The sequence below is a fragment of the Prunus mume genome, linkage group LG1 (assembly GCF_029339155.1).
Source record: "Prunus mume cultivar Tortuosa linkage group LG1, ASM2933915v1, whole genome shotgun sequence".
NCBI classification, from domain to species: Eukaryota; Viridiplantae; Streptophyta; class Magnoliopsida; order Rosales; family Rosaceae; genus Prunus; species Prunus mume.
Window position 1 is genome coordinate 6,752,630 of NC_142698.1, and position 16,491 is coordinate 6,769,120.

At 37.1% G+C, this 16,491-nt stretch overlaps 1 pseudogene across 1 annotated transcript; it reads left to right on the forward strand.

The window, feature by feature from the left end:
* Positions 1-10,240: 10,240 nt before the first annotated feature.
* Positions 10,241-15,308, forward strand: LOC103326396 (uncharacterized; annotated as a pseudogene). The gene is made up of 6 exons (XR_016124657.1): positions 10,241-11,007; positions 11,385-11,456; positions 11,547-11,903; positions 12,431-14,417; positions 14,544-14,921; positions 15,197-15,308. The product of XR_016124657.1 is annotated as an uncharacterized LOC103326396 (transcript).
* The last annotated feature ends 1,183 nt before the right edge of the window (positions 15,309-16,491 follow it).

A 16,491-nucleotide genomic window follows, 5' to 3' on the forward strand; every position in this document is an offset into this window, starting at 1 on the left:
TATGCTTACGGCCTCCCTTAAGGATTTGTAGATGTTGAGATGAACGGGAGTATTGTCTACCAGCTATGTATATAATGCCAACGGATGTGTACATCAAAAAAGTGTCTTGAAAGACTAATGTACACAAGTTTTTTGACTTTTCAATTTGATTTAAAGCTAAATGCAATGCACATTTATAATGAAGTCCTAATATTGAAAAATATATTGTGATCAAACTGAAATTAGTCGCATGCACAAATTATTATTATTATCATTATTTGTCAAAATTTGGAAAGAAGAGGGAAAATGTTATTGGTATTTGAACTTGATCACTAACTAGATAAATACTTTTACCATTGAACTATCAACCTTTTGGTAGCATTAACAAATATATACAGCAGTATAATATATATATATATATACATATATATATTCTTGAGTCCCCAGTCAAGATATCTATAAGAAAAAATGGTCCATGTCTAGTTTCAAGTCGACCTCCCATGTAAAAACAGTCGAACAAGTTTATGCTTTAAGTAAAGAACATGAAATTTGCCAGTTGCTTAATCTTGAGTCAATAAAAAAACATAAAAATGATGGAAACAATTTCCTTCACATTGGTTTAGTTCAAGTTGCAGTTAAGCCCCTTACCAGACTAGGATTAAAAACCTCTGTCTGTATTTGCCTGAGAGATGCTAGATTCACGAATTTTAGCGACTGTACGCTAGGATTAATTGAGTCAAGCCTTTGCAATGGTCTAGTTCATTTTGATTGTTACCCAAACTTTACAGTCAGTTTAAGTGACCCCCATATTTTGAAAACATTAACTCTAAATATTAAGAATGACGGGTACCAAGTCCTCCCAGGAACACAACCGTTAGCCTTAGTATATAGAATTTATTATAAGGTCACTGGAACTAATATGAACTTCCAGCCCCTTCACAAGAGTCCTAAGGATCATACCTTGTTGATCCAAAGTAGCACATCCGAGGCCAATATACGAGTACCTCACACAATTAAGTGGTCAGATGTTACCCTTCCCTTAGAATGGACACTCACCACTGAAAATCATCCAACCCCAAATCAACATAATCTAAACAAATTAGATTACATTTAGCAGTACTTAGATGGCATAGTCAAAATCAATTTCAGTAACCAACCTGTACAAAAATCTACAGTCCAGTTACACAGTTGCCTACCCTTGGTCAATCCCAGAGGCATGTCCCTGCAAGGCATTCCTTCCCAGCTTCATCCTCAACTCTAGAACGAGACCTAGAGTTAGAAAAGGCCATGATAGACTTCAAATTGGAGTCTCTCAGAAAATCGTCCCAGGTTAATCATCCCAGTTATGGTAAAGCACCAGTCAAGGAAGAAAAACCTGAGTCACCTGAGTCGCCAACACAAATTGATTTCCAAGCTGATTTAGCAGATGTCTATAATCAGCTTAGAGTCCTTAATAGAAAATTTACAATTAATTGGAAACGTTTAGATAATCGAGCCCCTGAAAATCAGGAACGAAAAGATAATTATCACGAAGCCTACCCCAGTAGAGAACACCGCCAACAAATCTTTAATGAATGGAAAGATTATATGCGGTCCGCAGAAGTAGAAATCTTTTACTTAGACTTTGTAGAAAGCCGCTACATGTCTAACAAGTTGAAAACATTACCTAAAGAAAAATGGAAATTGTCTGATGATTCGGAAATTGTAGCAAGTCATCCCCCAGTTGAATCAATAGTAGTTGAATATAAGAAAATCCCAATACCTGCTAGCCCCTTCAAAGTCCCTGAGAAAAGTGATCCAGATAAGAAACTAATTGAACAAAATAATTATACGAACCAAAGTTTAATTGTCATAGGAAAACAGTTAGACAAAATTGAAACAAAATTTGACAAATTAGTTCCCCAGGATAGTAAGACTAGAATCAAAATAGAAAAACCTTTAGTTCAATTCCAGGATCTTAAATCCAGTCCTACCCTTAAGATCAAACCAACAATAAAGAAAATTGAAGAAATGCTAGAATAGTTGACACCTACTAAAGCCGAAAAATCTGGTCTTAAAACACTAGATTCTTTTGCAATAGTAAACCCTTCAGATTTTGAACCTGAGTCATTAGTTAGTTTAGAATCAGAAACCAGTAATATTTCAAAAATTGAAAATGCTTTTAAAAATTTGTAATTAGATAACCAATTGAAAGTCAAACAGTTAACTAATCATGTTAGTCCTACGAGTCTTACCAAAAATTGGTATCCTAGGCCAACACCCCCAGACATTCAATTTGAAGAATGAAACTTCCAGAGTCAGTTTTCAGTTTCTTCAGATAAATTGTATGAATGGAATATTGATGGTCTGTCTGAACAAGAAATTTTTAATAAACTTCAACACATGTCCATGGTTGCCAATAGTTACATAACCAATCACCGTTTTAGGCAGTCAGAAATAGTGCCTTTACTTGTAACTGGTTTTACTGGTACTCTCCGATCTGGTGGGATAAACACTTACTCCCAGAGTCGAAAACCCAAATAATTCATGCAGTTAAACTTAATGAAGACGGTCTTCCTATATTTGACGAACAAATAGGTCAAGGTATAGAAGATGGGGTCAACACTCTGTTTTATACAATAATAGAACATTTTGTTGGAACCCCTAGCAATACCACTGCTAGAATTCATGATCAGCTTAGTAACCTTCGTTGTCCTAAGTTGTCTGATTTTAGATGGTATAAAGATGTTTTCATTTCCAGAGTCATGTTAAGAGATGATAGTAATCAGCCGTTTTGGAAAGAAAAATTTGTTAATGGTCTTCCAAACCTGTTTGCTCACAAAATTCGCACAGTCCTAAGTAACGATCACGGTCAAATTGATTGGGATAGTTTAACTTATGGAAATATAATTAGCACAATCAATCAAGTAGGTATGAAAATGTGTGTTGATTATAAAATTGGTAAACAAATATAGTCCGACAGAAAATTCGCTAAGTATGAGTTAGGAAATTTCTATGAACAATACGGTTTGTCTAGTATTCCTCCTTCCAGGAAAGACAAGTCTAGTTACCCCAGTCACATTAGAAAGAGTCGCCATTATTCACGTAGGAAACAATCATTCCGACAGAATAATGATAATAATGAGTTTTATAAGAAAAAGAAGTTTCACCCCAAGAAAAGTTGGCCAAAAGCACCGAAAAATGAGAAGAATAGTCGTTTTGGAAAAAATTCCGACAAAAGAAAAATCAGATGCTATAAATGTCAAAAATTTGGTCATTATGCTTCTGAATGTAAAGTAAAAGCCACCATTAAGCAGTTGAAAATAATAGATGAAGAAAAAGAAAAGTTGGTTCAAGTCTTAGAGTTAAATAACTCCAAGTCTAGTAAAGTTGAAACCATAGTTGCCAGTTCTGAGTCTGATAGTTATCATTCTTCAGATTCTTTGTCTAGTTTTCCCAAAATTCAACTTGGTTGTAAGGATAAATGCTGTAATAGATTAAAATCTATTTCTGTCCTCACCAAACAGGAAGAACAAGAAGAATTGTTAGTTGATTTAATTAGTAAATCGAAAATCCAGAATTGAAGACTGAATACTTGAAAAGGCTAAGAAAAGTCATTAGCCAGGATAGTTCAAGTTCACACCAGTCTGTTCCCCAAAAAATTAGTCTGAACACAACCTTAGAAAGGTTTAATAAGAGAAAAGAAGTCACCCTGCAAGACTTATAGTCCGAAGTTAAATTAGTCAAAAAAGAAATAGTTGAATTAAAACAAATAAGTCAAACGTTGCAAGTTGAAAATTATGGTATTAAACAAGATTTAATTCGTTTAATAGAAAAAGAAAGTTCTGAGTCTAGAAGTCAACCAGGAAGTCCAATAAACTCTGATGGTGAACCTTCAGATAAGGATCAAGCCATTAATCTGATTAAACGAGTCCATTTCAGAAAATGGTATTCTAAAGTCACAATATTTGTCAATAGCTTTGAGTTTACCACAGTTGCCTTATTTGATTCAGGAGCTGATCTTAACTGTATTAAGGAAGGTCTAATTCCTACCAAGTATTACCAGAAGTCTAAAAAGTCGCTTAGAACTGCTTTAGGAAAATCGTTGCAGGTTAATTAAGAAATTCCCAAAGCCCATATTTGTCAAAACAAAATCTGTTTCAAAACCACGTTTGTCTTGGTGAAAAATATCACTGATGAAGTCATTCTAGGATTACCCTTTATTGCCTTGTTATATCCTTTCCAGGTAGAATATGATGGAGTCACCTCTACCCATTTAGGAGAAAAGGTAAAATTTGAATTCCTAACTAAGCCTGAGTTGCATAATCTGAAAGCCCTCCAAAAAAGTTCGGTCACCAAATCAATTAAATTAATTCATAATAAAAAATAATCAGTTGAATTTTATTAAAGAAGAAGTTAATTTCAAAAGAGTTGAACAACATCTTAGTAGCCAGTCTTTACAGTTGCAGATTCAACAATTTGAAAATAAGTTGAAAAATGAAGTCTGTTTTGATCTTTCTAATGCGTTTTGGTATAGGAAACAACATGTTGTCAGTCTTCCTTATGTCAAAACCTTTAGTGAGAAAAATATTCCCACTAAAGCTAGGCCAATCCAAATGAGTCAAGAAATAATGGAATTCTGTAAAGTTGAAATAACTGAGCTGCTTCATAAAGGAATAATTCGAAAGAGTAAGTCGCTTTGGTCTTGTCCCGCTTTCTATGTCCAGAAAAATGCTGAGTTAGAAAGAGAAGTCCTAAGATTAGTTATCAATTATAAGCCCCTTAATTCAGTCTTAGAATGGATTAGGTATCCCATATCTAATAAACGAGACTTAATTAATCGCTTAGAAAAAGCAGTTGTCTTCTCCAAATTCGATATGAAGAGTGGTTTCTGGCAAATCCAAATAGATGAGTCAGATAGGTATAAGACTGCATTTTTCACTCCTTTGGGTCATTATGAATGGAATGTAATGCCTTTTGGTTTGAAAATGCGCCAAGTGAATTTCAGAATATAATGAATGAAATATTCAATTCAGTTAGTCATTTCTCTATTGTGTATATTGATGATGTTCTAATCTTTTCTTAGTCGATAGAACAGCATTGGAAGCATTTGCATAAATTCCTCTAGATTGTCAAACACAATGGTCTAGTTGTTTATGCTAAGAAAATCAAGTTGTTTCAAATTAATATCCGATTCCTTGGTTTGAATATTTGCCATTCACAGATCAAGCCAATAGATCAAGTTATCCAATTTGCTGATAAATTCCCAGATCAAATTCTTAATAAGAGTAAGCTTCAGAGGTTCTTAGGATCTCTCAATTTTGTTTCTGATTTCTATCAAAATCTGAGAAAACAGTGTAAGCCTTTGTTTGATGGGTTGCAGGACAATCCTCCTCCATGGTCCCCTGTCCACACAGAGATTGTCAAACAAATCAAAGTTCATGTCAAGACACTTCCCTGTCTTGGTATCCCTTCAGTTGATTCCTTCAAAATAGTTGAAACTAATGCTTCTGATATTGGTTACGGAGGCATTCTCAAACAAAGAGTTAGTCTAAATTCCCCAGAACAAATCATTCGTTTTCATTTTGGCATTTGGACACAGTCGCAATATAATTATAGTACTATTAAGAAAGAAATATTATCTATAGTACTATGCATTAGTAAATTTCAAGATGATTTGCTTAATCAAAAATTCTTAATCCGTGTTGACTGTAAATCTGCTAAGCATGTTTTAGAAAAGGATGTTCAAAACATTGCATCAAAACAGATTTTTGCAAGTTGGCAAGCCATTTTAAGTATATTTGATTTTGATATTGAATATTTGAAAGGTAGTGAGAATTCTGTTCCTGATTTTCTTAATCGAGAATTTCTGCAGGATTCACAATGGCACCCAAAAAAGACAAACAAAAAGAGTCTGCCAATCAACCTAAGGCATCCCAGTCGCTCCGCATCCTCCCATCCTCAATGAGTCAGCCTAAGAAAGAGTCGTCTTCTCAGTTGCCCGCTCAATTGGTCCCATATCTGGGATGCTCCCCAATTCAAGTCGTAATCGGTTCTCCACTGGGAACCACGATTGCCAAATTTGCCCCAATTACGATCTGCCCTAGTCTCCGCTATGATCCATTCCGGATCATTCCTCCAGCTTGCCTCTTCCCAAATCGACCAGTTATCTTCAGAAGTCATCCCTTATCTCCCAAAAGAGAAGTCTCATTTGTTTATAATTGAATCTATTTATGATGGTATTTCTGACCCAATTACTATTGTCAACAAATACTTTCCCCCTAATTGCCATTTTCTTCCTCCTTGCCCCTATAAGAATCTTACTTACTATAGGGACATTCTTCTGGAAACAGAATCAGTTGAAATTAAGCCTACCAAAGACCGTGATCATCCCAAGGTCACCCTTTACCATTCCCTCTACATTCACAAGATAGTGAGTCAAGAGGATTTCAGTCGCCATCCTTACGAGTTGCACCATCTAAAGTCCACCCATCCATACAACTATGCTGATTACATTGAAGCATGGTATACCATTTTCCTCCATCAAAAAGTTGATTTCAGTCACTCTTGGTTCATCAATTTTGATAGTAAATTCAAGAGCCCTTTCCCCTACTAGTTCCTTCATTGGTGGGAAAAACATGGCCCAATAGCCAACATTCTCCCTACTGAAGTTCATAATTTGACCAATTATTTTGCCAGTAAATATAAACTCAATAAACAACAGTTGTTTTTTCCCAAATTACTCCTTTTCATTGCCAGGCACAAAATTCCTTGGATTTTGAAATGGAATTATCATGTAAATTGGGAAGCCATAATTATGTCTTGCCAGTATTCAGTCAAATGGTGGGATAGATTCCAAGTTGCCAGAATTGCTGAGTATGTCTACAAGGACTTTCCCCAGTCAGAACGTCCTTCCAGACCTCAACCAATTTCCCTAGTTGGCTCCACTCGTTCTTCTCTCTCAATCGAGGGAAAATCTAAATCTGAGTTGCAGGAACTAGCTAGACAATTGTTGGATCAAGTTTCTAAAATGGATGATGATGAGGACAGTAACAGTGACAGTGACACTCTCTTCTCCCCATCAGCCTCCTACCAGTTGCCCCGCGGGCCCCCGACCATTATTATGCTGACAATCAATATCCTTATGATCTCAATTCTGGTTGATAAGGACAAATTGCCCCGGTGAAAGTGAAAGTTAAAGCATTCAGAAAAAGCATTCAAAAGCTTTCGCATGCTTCTACAGTCATTATTCCCGACAGCTATCATTAAAGTTACCCGGTGAAAGCAGAGGTAAAAGTAGCAGTTGCTTTTCCTTTATTCTCCCGTGCCTCTATAGTTGAAGAATCCAAAGTTACCCTAGTTGCTTTAAGTTTACCATAGTTATGTAACTAGAGTTGCTTTTCTTTTATTTAAGCAGGCTTCGGCCTCAGTTGAAAAACAGAATGTAATTTTTCTCTTCTCAGTTTCTAAGAATTTTCTCTGAGACTCCCTCAAGAAAACTCCCAATGTAAATTATGAGTGCTATGCTTTGAATTAAATCAAGATTTTTGTAAGCATCAGTCTACTTTCAAATCTAATATCTTTGATTATTTTCATCTAAGCATTATTTACAGTTGAATATTTGAAGTATCATCATGTTCTTATTTTCAATGTTTGTATTTTCATTGATAAGATTCATGCATAAGTTGCGTCTCTTCTATTGTGCCTGCTTCATTACTATATGGTTTAACGCTTCTTGGTTCTAGACCTCATTTGGTATATATATATATATATATATATATATATATATATAAAATATATATATAGGGGGCGGATCCGTGGCACTACGTTTTTGACACAAGTTTTGACACAATTTTTGGGCCATTAGATTACTCTACTTTCAATGGTTGAGATTAAATATTATATGGCAAGTAGTTTTAATTTTTTTAAATAGACAATCATTAATTTTATTTTCTCTCTCATAAAAATAAAAGGAAATTTTTCTCATTCTTTTCTATATGCTTCTTATGGTAGGGAGGGAAATTGCTGTTAGATCTTACCCTCCAAATTTATGGGATACAAATCCCCTTCAGTTCTTACTCGAACAAAATGGTAACAAAAAGGCCGTGTGTTCTGCAGGAACAGAGGGCAATTTTGATGAACCCAATTTTTGATATTATAGCTAGTGACCATATCTAAACACCCGTATATATCCACAAACACTTGTGCACATGGCTCTTCAAATGAAAGATATACAAGAACCCAAAATTCAGACAGCATTGCTAGTCCGAGCTACTCTCTAAGCTTCTTCCAAATCTTTCAAGAACCTGTTTTTCCCAGCCAAACAATAATTGGAGCAGAGCATCTCATATTAGACAATTTCAATAAGCTACAGTAATTCACTAGAATAGCCTCAAACAATTACAACATATAATTGAAAATCTCCAGCAGTCGATGCATAAATACTTGTACCAAAATCTCTTAAGCAACTGTCTATCAAGCACAACCTCCCATTGTCTAGGATTGATTAGGCAAGTGGATGCTTAATTATCATGTTCTCAAAACTTAGGAACTAATATGCTAGATGAATTGTACCTATATGGAGAGAGAGAGAGAGAGAGAGAGAGAGAGAGAGATTAGATTACCAAGGAAAAAAGGATATTACCAAGAAGAGAGATTACGTTTCCAAGAAAAAAGGGAGAGAGAAAATAATTTTATTTATTTTCATAAGAGAGAAAATAAAATTAATGATTGTTTATTTAAAACATTAAAACTATTTCTCGATTTAATCTTAACCATTAAAAGTGGAGTAATCTAATTGGCCCACTGAAATTGTGTCAAAACTGTGTCAAAAAATATGATGTCACAGATCCGCTCCCATATATATATATATAGAGGCCTAAGCCCAACAAAGCGAAAAACTAACGGAAATTGGCCCTGGTCTGAGCAATTAACTGCTTGCTATCCTGGAATTGTTTTCTACCATATGTGTATATGCTTTGTTTCTGAAAAAAAAAATAAAAGCAAAAGGGTCCTTATTATGTGGAGGAGATTGGATTGACCATCCATATCTGATTGAGGGAATATATAGAGACAAATATGCATGGCAAGTTCTTGGTCAACTGGTCAACCACCACCTCCGTTTGCAATTGGGTTGGTGTTACTTGCCACACAACTTTGTTTTGGTTTGTCAATCGTTTCACTTGTAGTTGATGAATGACCTTCTCTACAATTGGTTCGCTTGGTAATGTCAAGTATAGTGTTTTATGTTCCCACCCTCCGTTTGCAATTGGGTTGGAGTTCAATTTTCTTGTTTCTATTTATCATGTTCCCACCCTGTTCCTTCTTATTTTGTTGACATGTGTCCTCTCTTAACATTCCACAAAACACTATTAACTTTGAATCAAATTATTTATAATAATAAAAACTCAAAATTGAAGTAAAAGATAAAATGCAGCAGCCATCCAAGCACCCACCCACCGGACCTCAACCGCCACCCACCACAACCACCCCACCCCAGTGGTGACAATCCCTTTTTAGTGTTATAGATGCGATCATGGAGGCGTTGTTGTCTTTGGATAGCATTGATTTGGGAATAGCCAGGCCATGAAGAATATTTGTGGGACATGCGATGAACAACTTCCTTCAATTTTCAATCCTCACTCACACATCAGAAAACAAGAGTTTTCTTTGACTTAAAGAATCGGATATCCCTCCACCACGGGAATGTCGAGCTCGCGAATCACGATGAATCTTGCCGGCGTTGTCAAGGGAAATGACGTGGTGAGGGTCTGGATCTGGTGCGGCGGTGTAGAGAGAGAGAGAGAGGGGAAAAGAGGGCATGTTTGTTGAAATGAAGGGACCATAAAAGATGAAGGCATATTCAGATGTGGATCTGGATATGTTGCCATCGCTGCCTGGGGGGTGGTAGTGGTTGCCGGAGAAGATGAAGTGACTGTGCTTCTAAATAAATTTATTTTAACATTTAATATTTTATTAATAAAAATGACACTTAACAGAGTTAACTTTTTGTTAAGTTGAGGACACATGTCAACAAAATAAGAAGGAAACAGGTGGGCACAAGAGAAATAAAAACAAGAAAATTGAACTCTTCTATGACGTGATTGTAGAGAAAAGATGAGGCGGATTGATTGTACATTCATGAAGACAGATGCGTGGAGACTGGATTGACTATCCATATCTGATTGACGGAATATATAGACGCGTATGTATATCAAGTTCTTGCACATTTGTGAAGACAGAAGCGTGGAAAGGAAATGCCCAATTGTCCATTCTTCCTTTATTACGAGTCTAAGTCGTTGCAATGAATGGATCAGTTGCATTTGGCTACACGCGAATTTCTTCCTCCCATGGTGCAATCATGTGCCCCACTCTTTGGCACCTTGTTCTGCCTTCATAGATTGGCACTGCAACAAATTATTCAAAAGGAAAAACAAACAAAAAACAATTTGAAGTTGGAAGGAACTTGTCTGTTTTTGGTGCTCATGGTCATGGAGAGAAGTTGTTTCCTCTTGTCAATCACCTTCTTGCTGGTGCTGCAGCTGCAGTACAGTTCTATAGGCACAGTAGGTGCAGCACAAACCAACATCACCACGGACCAATCTGCTCTTCTTGCTCTCAAATCCCATATCCCTATTGACCCTCACAACATCTTGGTCAACTGGTCAACCACCACCTCCGTTTGCAATTGGGTTGGTGTTACTTGTGGCGCTCGCCACCTCAGAGTTTCAGTCTTGAACCTCTCTTACATGGGACTCTCCGGCACCATTCCTCCACCCCTCGGCAACCTCTCATTTCTTGTTGAGCTGGACTTAAGAAACAACGGCTTCCATGGCACCTTGCCCAAGGAATTGTCTTATTTGCGTCGGCTGAAGTTGATTGACTTTGGATACAACAATTTTACGGGATCCATTCCATCGTGGTCTGGGTACTTTCCCAAACTTCAAAGCTTCAATTTGTATTCTAATCAGTTTTCAGGTTCCATACCTGCGACTATCTTCAACTTGTCTACACTGCTAGAAATTGATCTAAGCTTTAACCGACTATCCGGTACGTATGTGTCAACAAGTTATCTAGACTCAACGATTGATATAACGTTACGTTTTAACATTTTGTTATTAATCCATAAGCCCAGTTTGTTCTTTTTTCTTTAGAAAATTAGGCTAATTTTTTCTTACTTGCGTGTCATGTAATACTAAAAACTCACACTTGAATAGATTTATGTATTTGATTTTAATTTTAAGGGTGGTTGAGTCTATTCATATTTATTTTTTACAAAGTTTTTACAAAACTTGCATTTATGAAACTAGGGACTACCTGCTGTAGGCTACAAATGATAAAAACTTGTTGGCCATTGGGGAATAATGACATAGATTTTAAATAATGAATAATATATATTTTGAGTTTTTGTTTGGAATACATAACAGGTGCGATACCAAGAGAAATAGGGAACTTAACAATGCTGAAGGCGATAATCCTTCAATCCAACAAGTTCAACGGTATATTCGTTGCATTGCCTTGCCTTGATGTGATCTAGTTATACTGACGTGGCTTTTGTTAACATATATATATATATGTGCATATTTCAGAAATTCCAAAAGAGATCGGCCTTTTAGATCAGGTGGAGACATTGTTCGTGAGTTCAAATGCCCTAAAAGGCCCTGTTCCTCTGGTTGTTTTCAACATGTCTTCTTTGAGTCTGTTGAGTCTATATGAAAACAGCTTGAGTGGTGGTCTTCCAGACAATATATGCCAACATCCTAGTCTTCAATACTTGGATTTGGGTCGCAACCAGTTTGATGGTCCACTTCCATCCAAATTATGGCAATGCAAAGAGTTTCGTGCACTTAATTTGGAGGAAAACAATTTCAGTGGAAGCATACCAAAAAATATTGGGAACTTAACAATGATGAAGGAGATATACCTTAGCAAAAACACTTTGACAGGTAATTGATATTTCATTATGTTGATCCAATTATGATTTATCTTTTTTATTTTGGTTAAATAATTTATCATTATTTAACTATTTCATATTTTAGTAAATGAGGGAGATAGTTAATTATGAATATAACAATTTTTTTTGTCAAAATCGCTGGAAAATTCATTAGAATCGAATAGCAAGGTTTACAATCATGAATATAATATATTGACTTGCCCAATAAACGTTCTATCTATGTCAATATGTTCAAATCTAAGGTTAACCAAAGTAAGAAAAAAAAAACAATGAGGTATAAAGACAGGCAAACAAAAACGTGTTTTGCTCAAGGGAATATGACATTTTGTAAATTATGGCCCGACTTCTTAATTTGTTTCAAACACAAATCTTTCTTTCTTTTAGAGATTTTCGTGTAAATATTGTTGTATTAATTAATATAATGAGTCTGACATTTTATACTAAAGTTCATGAACGAGTAGATTAGATTACATAAATCCTTACAAAGTTAAATATGCAACGGTTGTGACATTGTGGCAGGAACTATACCAGATGAGATGGGTGATCTTCAAAATTTAGAGTCTTTTGCAGTCGGTGGTAATAATCTAAATGGCCTCATCCCATCCTCAATCTTCAATATCTCCACGATAAGAGTAATGTTGCTTAGTCTGAATCAGCTATCAGGTAGCCTCCCAAAGCAAACCTAGGCCTTGCGCTTCCAAACCTACAACACCTTTATATAGCAGGAAATGACCTCAGCGGAGTAATCCCCAACCTCTCCAATGCTTCTACGATCAGCCAGATAGATTTGAGCTACAATTCATTTACAGGGTTTCTTCCGAGGACACTTTGTGCCTTAAAAACCTTGAGTCTTAAATTAGGCCGGAATAATTTGACGATTGATCACTTCGACTCCGAAGCAAGCACTCTCTCTTGTTTGGCTAATCTTAGAAATTTGATGAATCTGTACTTGCGATAATCCATTAAATGCCAGACTTGACGATTCCTTTCAGAATTTCTCTACATCGTCGCTTCAATATATTGATTTATTCAATTGCAACATGAGGGGTAACATTCCCATTGGTATTGGCAACTTGAGCAACTTGGTATCCTTACATCTGGGATACAATCAATTCAATGGATCAATTCCAACTTCAGCTGGAAGACTTCGGAATCTCCAAGGTTTGCATTTGGATGGTAACAAGTTGCAAGGATACATCCCATATCAACTTTGTCAACTGTATAAACTATTTGAGTTATATTTGGGTAGTAATCAGCTCTCGGGTTCTATACCTTCTTGCTTCGGAAATCTATCCACATCTCTAAGAACTCTATCACTGGAGTCCAATTCGTTGAGTTCCACAATACCATCTACTTTTTGGAGACTTGTCGATATCCTGCATGTGTACTTATCATCCAATTCTCTAACTGGAAATCTCTCACAAGATATTGGAAACTTGAAAGTTGTGATAAGTGTAGATTTATCAAATAACCATTTATCTGGTGTTATACCAATCACCATTGGCGGTCTTCAGGATCTGGTTAATCTATCCTTAGCAAGTAATAATTTGGAGGGACCTATTCCAAGTTCATTTCACGACTGTCTAAGCCTGCAACTCTTGGATTTGTCCAGAAATAATCTGTCTGGAGTGATTCCAAAGTCTTTAGAAGCTCTCTTACATCTCAAGTATCTGAATTTGTCTTTCAACAGGCTCCAAGGTGAAATTCCAATTGGTGGACCCTTCCAAAACTTCTCCATCTGAATCATTTGTCTCAAACAGTGCACTCTGTGGTGCACCTCGACTCCATTTTCTACCATGCAAAAATGGTACACTTGAACCAAATTGGAGGAAAGCAAAATATATCATCCCTGGGATTATATCAGTTATTTTCTTAGTGGCCTCCGTATCTATATATTTACTACGCAGGAAAAGAAATGTGGAAGTTGCAGGAGAGGCTGCCTCGTTGCCTCAACTTCTTTGGAGAAGAATTTCACGCCTAGAGCTTCTAAGGGCCACAGATGGATTTAACGAAAACAACTTACTCGGAAGTGGGAGTTTTGGCTCAGTATATAAAGGACACTTTCGGATGGGATATATGTTGCAAAGTGAAGGTTTTCACAGCTAGACGATGCTTTGGAGTTTTGATAGAGAATGTGAAATGCTAAGCAATATTCGCCATCGAAACCTTATCAAAATCATCACCTGTTGCAGTGAACTTGATTTCAAAGCCTTGGTACTGAACCACATGTCTAATGGGAGCCTTGAGAAGTGGTTGTACTCCCAAAGCTCTTCTCTGAATATCTTACAGAGGATGAATATAATGACAGATGTTGCACTAGCATTGGAATACCTACATCATGGCTATTCAATACCTATTGTACACTGTGATATGAAGCCAAGCAATATATTACTAGATGATGATATGGTTGCACATGTTGCTGATTTTGGAATTGCAAAACTCTTGGGTGGAGGAGATTCTTTGACCCAAACCATGACCCTGGCCACAGTTGGGTATATGGCTCCAGGTGATGTACTTGCTAATTTAATATCTTTCAATTCTATACATATTGTCCTTAATTATGCATAATTTTCATTTTATCATACACATGATTATAATTCACACATATATATAAGTGTAATTCATATTGCAGAGTATGGGACGGAAGGAATAGTTTCAACAAGAGGGGATGTATATAGTTTTGGAATTGTAGTGATGGAAACATTCACAAGAAGGAAGCCAACAGATGAGATGTTTGATGGGGAAATGAATTTAAAGCAATGGATTGCAAACTCACTATTGTTAACAGATGCAATGATAGGGGAAGTTGTGGATGCCAATTTGCTTGGGACTGGTACAGAGCAGGAAGATGATGATCATGTGAGGAAGAGGGATTGCTTATCATCCATTATGAGATTAGCTCTTGCTTGTTGTGCAGAATCACCAGAAGGGAGGATAAGTATGAAGGAAGCTGTAGCCACACTCAACAAAATCAAGATGACGTTTTTGAAGGACGCTGCTACAAGAGGAGGTGTGCTGTTAAACCATCCTCTTGCTCAACACTTCAACTAATGGATCTTATGACTTAAATATAAGCTAAGACATAGTGGGATTATTGGTGGTTGTGGTGGTGGCGGTGGCCACCATTTTTTCCTTGACTTAAATATTTAATGCTAAAAACTTGATTTGCTAAAGTTCAGCTAGGAATTGTTTTCATGTTTGTAATAAGGAGCTTCTTCAATAATAATTTCATGTTAAAGGTTGATTAAGTACTTCTAATTTCAACCATCTATTAAATATGTGTAGGGGACTTTTTGTTCCAATAGCTTGGCGAATGGGCTTGGGCTGCTGTAAAGAGAGGATGGATAAAGTTGCCCTTGTGCCTGAGTTCGAGAACCAGGCCCCAAGAGTGTTTTGAAAGGTTCGTGGAGCCTTAGAAAACGCTTTGGTTCATTTCACCAATAAATCAAAGGATTGTGACAAATCAGTAATATGGCTTGGCTTGAGAGGCTTGTGGCATGGAAGCTAAGCCTTCATGAGTTTAGCAACAGAGCAAGGGGAGAGAGATTTTTTGGGGGTGATTTTGACTAAGGCAGAGAGGGAGAGATGGAACTAGAGAATGGGGTGTCTTGAGTAAATTTCCAGTTTCTTGGCAAAAGCTAGGTCACACTCCTGGATGGTGTGTTTACTAGGTAGAAGGTGACTCCTTTTATAGGCGCTGGAACCCTCCATTTTATCAAGCCTCCCTTTCCCTTTTCCTTCACTTCCTTCCATTCAATCTTATTTGGTGAAACTTCCCCAGCCTGAGCGCATAGGGACGGAGCCTTTGGGTTCCAAGGTTTTCCTGCGGCTAGACTCCTTCATTTTGGATGAGGCACCTCTTGCTTTCTCCCTTGTTTTCCTTCCAAAGCTTGCTAAGGAAGGAAATGGGTAAGGCTGCTAGTCTAAAGGATGTTTCATTTCTAGCAACCTGTGCATATGGGTTTGCCTTGGTTTTGAAATGGTGCTAGATAATTTGACTGATGTGGGATATTTCCAAGTGTTGTGGGATATGGCTATTGGATATTTTCTAAGGTGTTTGGGCCTTTTCTTAAGGAGATGGGCTATTAGATATTTTCTAAGGTGTTAGTTCATTTTTTCTCTCTTATGCTTACCCATATGTTTGGGCTCAAGAAATGGACTTGAGTTTTGATGCTCCGAAGCTGCCCAAAATTTCCACTCTTCGGTCCATCAATGGGCCTCATGAACACTCGTGACCATCCATACCACAACCCGCTCAGCAAGCCACATGCATTCGCGTAGCTTGGTCCCACTTAAGCTTGTAGCGTGGCTTGGTGCCAAAATAAAGGTTTTTCGCTTGGTGTTGCATGTTGCTTGGTGTGTTTGTGCTCGAGCTTTCCCTTATTGCAATGGGCTATAGCAGGCTAACTGTGCTTGACGGACAAGAAGCGCGGGTTCATAGAACCAAGTACATTCTACGTGCTCGCATACAACCTCTCTGCGTGGCGGGTTGCGTGTTTGCTTGACGTGGCATGTAGCCCACAATTTGTGCAAGCGTGTACAACAAATTCTTACGTACCCCAGTTGGGCTTCTTCCCCAA